The sequence below is a fragment of the Macrobrachium nipponense genome, chromosome 38 (assembly GCF_015104395.2).
Source record: "Macrobrachium nipponense isolate FS-2020 chromosome 38, ASM1510439v2, whole genome shotgun sequence".
Lineage (NCBI taxonomy): Eukaryota > Metazoa > Arthropoda > Malacostraca > Decapoda > Palaemonidae > Macrobrachium > Macrobrachium nipponense.
The window spans coordinates 60029120-60037276 of record NC_061098.1 but is presented as its reverse complement, the minus strand read 5'-3'; the positions used below and the strand labels follow the sequence as shown (position 1 = coordinate 60037276).

At 33.3% G+C, this 8157-nt stretch overlaps 1 protein-coding gene across 1 annotated transcript in view; it reads right to left on the bottom strand.

The window, feature by feature from the left end:
* The window catches only part of LOC135209741 (thiol S-methyltransferase TMT1B-like), a 597585-nt gene that overhangs the window by 338337 nt on the left and 251091 nt on the right, over nucleotides 1-8157 (bottom strand). The gene's annotated exons all lie outside the window — the stretch shown is intronic.

Genomic DNA, 8157 nt, shown 5'->3' with positions numbered 1-8157 from the left:
ACCATGATTTTGAAGCGCGATTAAAGACAAAGTCAAAAGTTTTCGTTCAAGTCCTCCTGGGCTTCTGTAGGCGCATCGTCTAAGAGCCAACGAACTACCAAGTTTTAGAAACGATCCAGATGCCCCCGCAATAGTGTTGCAAATGTATATTTCCATTCCATTCTAGCCTATGATTAAGTATTAGAAGAAAAACGAGAAAATTTTAACGAATTGAATTTCGAAATACAAGAGAAAGCTTTTGTAACGGGTCATGCGAGTCGACTGGACCCGTGTTCTCCATCGGAGTCAGTTAGGGAGGAATTATTGATACTCAATGTCGCGTGGAGGGTTGGAGTAATTATACTTGAAGACATAAATTACAGTTACAATTACTTTTAAAAGTATATAAATTAAAATTACAATTATAATTTCATTTGGAAATAGCAATTACATTACAATTATAATTACATTTGTAAATAGCAATTACATAACAATTACAATTACTTACCAACAAATTCAATTACAATTACAAGGGATTTGGGTGCGAGAGTAAACGCTTATTTGGCTCTCCTATAGAGCCCGACCCTTACCACTTCAATTTTATCATGACAATTAAATTACAAATCACACCACCCTGTAATTGATTAAACTACAATTAATTACTGTAATTTCTGTTTTAATTACAATTAAACGAAACTATGTAATTAATTACATTTCAATTTGTAATTACAGTTACTCCAACCCTGGTCTTGCACTTATTCTTATAAGCTAATCTGGTTAAATTACTGGTTACTGAATAATTTACTCCAACCTTTTTGCATGTGGAAGTGAAATTGTCTGGAGGAATGAGACGAAAGACCGGAACCCGAGGGTGAATGAAGAATCGGGATACAAGGACAGGAGTAGAAATGATATATATATATATATATATATATATATATATATATATATATATATATATATATATATATATATATATATATATATATAAATAAAGTTTTTTTTGCCACGAAGGAAAAAAGGAAAAAGCGAGATAGCCATGGACCGAAAGTATATACTTTGCTATCTTGCTTTTTCATTTTTTCCTTCGTGGCAAAAAACCTTTATTTATACATAGCATTACGATTTATATACTTCGTGATCAAGTTATTCATATACATGTATATATACATATATATATATATATATATGTATATATATATATATATATATTAGATATTATATATATATATATAATATATATATATATTATATATATATATATATAATATATATATATATATATATATATATACTAGTGTATATATATTATATATATATATATGTACGATATATACACATATATATATGTATATATATGTGTGTGTGTGCAAATCCATTCGAATGCGCACGTGAATACGTGAATGTGAACACCGATATTTATAAGCATACAAGCACCTTGTCTGTCTTCGGTGAAAAGCCTAAGAGAAAATCAAGTATTTAAAGAAAAATCGTATGTCATCGAGTTGACCTAAAAATGCAAATTCGCCAACACCGGATTCACGTATATTCGTCACTATAATATTAATGCTATACCCTTTCCGAATCGCATAATTGATTTAAGGTCTATGTCTCCATCAAGATATTCGCTTTGATTATAGGGTTGTTTTCATGCTGAGCACCCCTGCAGCTTTCAGTTTTGTCAATAATGTTATATACGTTTAATACTGACATTTAAGTCATTCACCTTACCCGCCCAGTAGTAATGTAAAAGCTAGACAGGCCATGCAAGCGGAATGATACAAGCAACACTAAATCAGTCTAAATAACAGCAACTAATAGCAGAATAAACATCTAAATATGTAAATGATACTGACAAGTTTATCCAGTTTCTTTAGTAACGTAATGAATTGGAAATCTATACTTTGGAACAGCCCACTTGGCTTCTCATTTATAAATCAAAAGTTCATTGGATGAATTATAGCGCCGGCAGCCTTGAATAAGGAATCGTTTGATATTATATTTGAAACGTTTAATAACTGGCATTTCTTTCAAAAGAAAAATGGCCGTTCCAATAAATATCGAGAAGTTCAATAACCTGGCTACGTGAGATATCTATAAACAGCGACATTGTAGCGTTGTTTATACCCGAAACCTATGGACGATTAGCAAGCAAATTTTTCGCTTGCTTTTGTAAAGCGCAAAAAGTATTTATTGCCCGTTTAACGTAAAATTCGTACAGTTTTTTTTAAGCGTTTAGTTGTACATACCCGCGTGTGTCCGTATCAAGAAATGTAGCAGTGGTATTGAGCGAGCAAGTTGGATACGCGTAAATTCCAGTCATTATGAAAAATAAAAATGACAAGAAAACGCTTACTTCGCCGAGTCTCTAAAGCTTTTGTTTGAAAAAACAGAAAACTTGGGATCGCCTTTGACAAATGATCACAGACGAACTTCCTTCCTGCCATTTGCAGTTCACATGCGAGAGTGTTTTTTGCAGGAATTATAACGATCGAAGTAAATATCTGTCTAATGGCAGGATTTTGTCATGTAGTACTACCGACGGGAATTATTGCAGCTATCATGAGAATAGCATAGACTCCAAATGCTTGACGATGGATGAATCCAGTTTTAATGGTGGGGAAATTTACCTACAGTTAGTAATCTGGAAATCATCCCAATATCATTTTTTGGCCTTTTGTCAGCGCGATGGCATGTTTCCTTCCGGTGCATCTGAATTTGGCGAATTAATTAAACAATCTCCATTAAAGCAATCCATTACTCTTATGAATTTTTACCAAAAACTAATAACGCGCGTGTATCCTTATTAATCTACATATGAATATTTGCGAGGGCATGTGCTCTTACGAATAAACTTCCACATATGCAGCGCATTCATTCCCATCCTTATTTGTTGCTATGTGAATTCAACAAGTCCGGTGCAGTAAATGATAAATATTTCTTTATGCAAAAAAGTGAAAACTTCTAGTCGTTTTCTTTAACAATGACGTCATTTTGGCAGTCTTATCTGTCTTGAGAAGATAACTATTTTTATCACTCTATAAGGGAAAATAAATTATGAAAAAAAACTTAGTATAGAGACACTTAACAGGGGCGTCGGCACTCAGTGTGACACAGTGACGGACAGGGTAGCAGTAACCATGGAACGTCCAGTATTAATTGCATGCGTGAGTTTACCCTTTGCCAACGTATTTATGGAGATTTCTTTTGCCACGGATATTCCATCACTTATGACTTTTTTGTTTCACAAGATAATGTCTTATGTCTATAACAAAACATTGCTCGTATAATGTTGATGATTGTATTTCTCTACTTGTTTTACCACTCTGCAGACAGTTTAAAAAATATCTAACGCGTGGTTTTGAAGAAATATATAATCAAACTATTGAGTTCGTAAATCGTAAGTATTAGTATTAGGTTTATATGCCTCTTCTCAGTATAGTATTGTTTCCTGCTCCCTAAAAGGAGAATTTAATTGTCTTATAAAAGAGAGTTCATGGCTTGTCTCCTTTGATTGCACAATAATATTCGATTTTTTCCAAGACAAGACAATCACCTACAACTGTTTTTAACTTTGTTTATCATGGAATGTAAAATCAGTTACAAATCATTCTTAACTTACAAATCAAATGAGACGTCTTTCTCTCGTGAATCTATGTTGTACCTATTTTTTTTATTCTGTATCATTTACACTTTGATGAAAAGAGATGAGTTAAAGAATGGCTGAATTGAAAAGGTCATTTTGTAGTTTGATAGTGTTTGTGTGATCTCTCTATAGGTATGTGTGTCTTTTCTTACATTTGGCTCTTTTCCCCAACAAGGAATGGCAGCTTTTCAGTGGCTTGATCGGTATGGTCTCAGGCATTCCACTGAGGGGTTAGAGATGTGTATTTCTGGTGACCGAAGTTCATTCTCGGCGTGGTTCGGAAGTCACGTAAAGCCGTTGGTCCCGTTGCTGAATAACCACTGGTTCCATGCAACGAAAAAACACCATACACACAAGGAATTACACTCAAAAACAAAAGTAAACAGAGGTGTCTGTCACATTCATACTTTTTCTGCTGGGTTGTGGATCAACCCAACCCCCCAACTCCCCCCACCCCCTGTGTCGAAACCTCCCAAACGACTGCAAGATTGTTTTTCTTTATAGATTAAAGAATATTCATCGTTTACTGAAACGGACCTGTTGAAAAAAACTCACACTTAGGGCATGTATGCGCGAACGTGTACAAAAAGATGTGGATAGGAATATATATAAGGTGCAAATAATTGGAATCGCAAATATGCGCATTAAAATTCATAAGCATGCATGCACCTTGTGAGTTTTTGGCAGAAAGTCTTAGTAAAATTAAATTTTCTAATAATGATTTTTTAGCAAATGTGCCAAATTCAACGCCACAAAAGGCTCAATAGTAGCACGTCGAAACTCCCTACACAGACACACACACCACGGCATTCACACCTTTCTTGCACTCATTCTTGCCCTTCCTAGAAATTAGTTTCTTCACTATCTATAGTCTGTCGTCCTTCCGTCCTCCATTCTCTCTATGCGACCAACACTCTTAATTGCCTTGCACTAACAAGGATCAGACTCACGAACACGCAGCCAACAGCAATCACCCCTTCTCCAATGCCTGCATCATACCCTGCCCTTTCATCTTTGTCTCACTCATTGCAAAAGTATTCTGCTACAATACAATTGTTCTCTTCTGTGCTGTATCCACCCACATTCAAATCTCCAAGATATATATATATATATATATATATATATATATATAATATATATATATATATATATATATATATATATATATATATGCATACAGGGTGTCCATAAAGTCCCAGTACCATTGCAATCAATAAATACTTGTAATGGTACTGGGACTTTATGGACAACCTATATATATGCTGCTACTTTCATAACACATATATCTTCTCTTTGACGGTATCAAATGTAATATAAAAGAGTTATGCAACATTTTCAGTTTCCTTATTTAGCTTAGAGTCATAGGATGTCTAAAAATGTATGTTCAGATTTTGCATAACATAATGAAAAAGTTAATATAACGTAGAATGTAAAGAGAGAGAGATTAACTTTGTCCGTTCTACAACTAGAAATTGTTTCCATAATATGTCAACGCCTCAGATAGAGGACTTGAGGTCTCTGTTTTGTTTTCATAACCTGTCTACAGGTCTGATAGGGACTTCTGTTTCGGACGAGTACGTCTTTGATGAACATACTACGTACAGGACTGGTTTCAAACGTGTATGTCTTTGCCGAATACCATGTGAAGATTTCACAATTTTTCTGTAAAGTTACGTCATATTAGAAGCTTCTAGAAGGATTGCACCATCTTTCGCAAGCCCAAAATGTGTTGTGCAAAATCCATTGTTCAGCTTCCGTGCAAAAAGAAAGATTCATTCAGACTTAGAATGTCATTGCGTCTAGATCTATCTCCTCTCTCTCTCTCTCTCTTTCTCCCTCTCCATATTGATATCACATTAACATAAAGATTTAATACTTACTGAATGGTCACTCATAAATTTTAGATTTCGGATTTCTTAGAGTTATTTAGTATTATTTAGTGCTTTTTGTGGAATCTGAACAAACATTGTGCAAGTGTGTAAAGCGCCCTTTCTTTTGTGAAATATTGTGAATTGGTGAAATTTTTGGAGCTAGCTGCAGCAGAAAGAAACAATTGGTACCAAGGTAAATTGTTAAAGTTTATTAGTTGCAACTAATAGTTACAGTGGTTTCATGAAACAAGTTTAAATTCTTACACATTGCAAATTTTTGTGTTTTGTGTTTGTTTCATTTGAAGTAATTTTTTGTGCATTTATCCATTTTTCTTATTGAAGTGTGTGTTTTTATTTTATATTTTGTGTGATTATCTGTGTGATAAGTGCTTTTTACAAATTTGGTATTTTCCATATTTTTCTGTGATGTGTTTTCATTTGCATTCACAATTTAATTAACTTAATTGTTTTCAATAATTAATCGTTGCACATTTAATTGAATTTAACACTTGTGAATTAATTTGTATTTACTTAGAATTCTTTTCAAGTTTTGTTGTTGTTTAGCACTTGTGAATTAATTTCCAAGTTTTAATTATTGCCTAACACTTTTGAATTTCAATTAATTAATCAATTTTCTTGAATTTTGTGATAAATTAAGTTTGATTTAATTTTGCTTAATTCATTCAAGAATGTCTTAAACTTTTATTTGCTTTCAAGTAACAGTAATTTCCCTGAGATTGTGAATTTCACTTATAAATTTTGAGTTTGATAACAAATTGTTTTATTTCAAATTTTTATAAGAGTTTTCTTTTTCACTAGTATGATTAGATTATGCTTAGTATGATTAGATTATGCTTATGCTTAGGTGAGTAAGAACCAGGAAAGTACTTAGACTTTTGAAATCAGGGAAATACTTAAACTTTTAAAGTTGTTGATTAATTTCATTACACATTAGATTACCTCACACCTATTTTAATGACCTTAGTCTGATTTTCTGTAATACTGGTAAGTTGTTTAAGGGATCACTGCTACCTTTAGAGTATTCAGTCGTATTTTACTTGTGATGAAGGTTCAGGTGTCTGGCTGTTGTGAGGTACTCATTTAATGATTGGTAAGTGTAGGACTGAACTGCATTTAAGTGACGTAGCCATCAACGATTGGTCTAGTTTTTCAAGAGAAATGATAGTAAATTGGTGCATTAAGCGGAAGCAGAGAATAGGAGGCCCCGGTAGCATATTCCTGAAGTCTGGATGGAAATAGAACCCCTCGGATATTAGAACCAATCAGAGCGTGATTTGTAGCGGTGACGTCGTGAGACTCCGCCCTCCTAGCGCTACCAAATATAAGCTTTTCTTAATTCTTGTAGAAGCACCAGTTATATTAATCTTATCTTATAAGATAGGTTTAATATTGGTAAATATAGTTATTATAGATGTATACATAAAATATGTATCAACTATGTTGTACTAGCTAATATTTACGTTATCGCTTATGCATCATAAGTTACTGAGATATGCAAGGCATATGGGACACTTGCTCAATGAAACACGCAGAAAGCCATGCCCATGACAATCAGCCGCTTCATTACATAATAATTCATGCAGAAGCACCAGTTTTGAGAATATAATCTTGTGAGAGGTTATAATACTGGTAAATATAATTATTAAAAAAGTACCGAGATACGCAAGGCATATGGCTGGCAACTTTGCTCAATGAAACACACCAGAAGGGCTATGATCCCATGTCAATCAGCTGGTTCGTTACGTAATACTCACTCGTTTAAAAATGACTTAACTGCTTATATTGACCTCGACAGGAGGACTATGATCCTCTGGTAATTAGCTGTTTCATTACGTAATACTTCACCCATTGCAAAAATGACTCAACTACTCATATTGGCCTCGACACTTGGGCATTTAGTACATGAAGTAGGCTGATAGTTTAAAATTTTTGTTACTTTGAATTTTATTTGGAATCATTGTACCCTTCAAAATGCACAAATTTTGCCCTGTTGATCATATATATGTCTTCTGCAAGTTGATTTGTTCTTTGCTGCTTATATACATATATATTTTCTATTGTTGTTTTGTAGTTTTTACTCAATGTTTTTGAAATGTACATATTTAGTCAGGTTAGGCTAGAATACGGATGGTAATTCATGTTCGGAAGTATACATGGTGTGAGACAGGACATATAGACCTTTATTTAGTTGCTAGGGTAAATCTATGTTGCAATAAAAAAAAAGCATATTCTTTTAATAATATCCAACGGAAATGAGTAGCAAATTCATTCTAGTCAAAGAAAAATATACCAGAAAAAATTTTCAATTTGCACAGATATGTAAAAAAGCACAAATTTACGCTGTGTATTACAACCAAGACCATGCTCTGGTTTTGTTGTGCAGATATCCTAAACTTTGCAAAATTTTTGCTTTGCTTGTATTAAACATATTACCATTGCAGCCTCGGATACCAAAAAGCTTTCCTTTGCTGATATATCATTGTAAATTTTAAAAACAACTGCAAAGCTTGGAATATAAAGGAAAAAACAAATTATTTACAAAAGATTATTTTATACAAAAGTTTATTATATACAAAAGATTATTCACACACAATTCTTGATGTTGAATATTTCTCTCCACTTCTCGAAATCTTCCCTTGA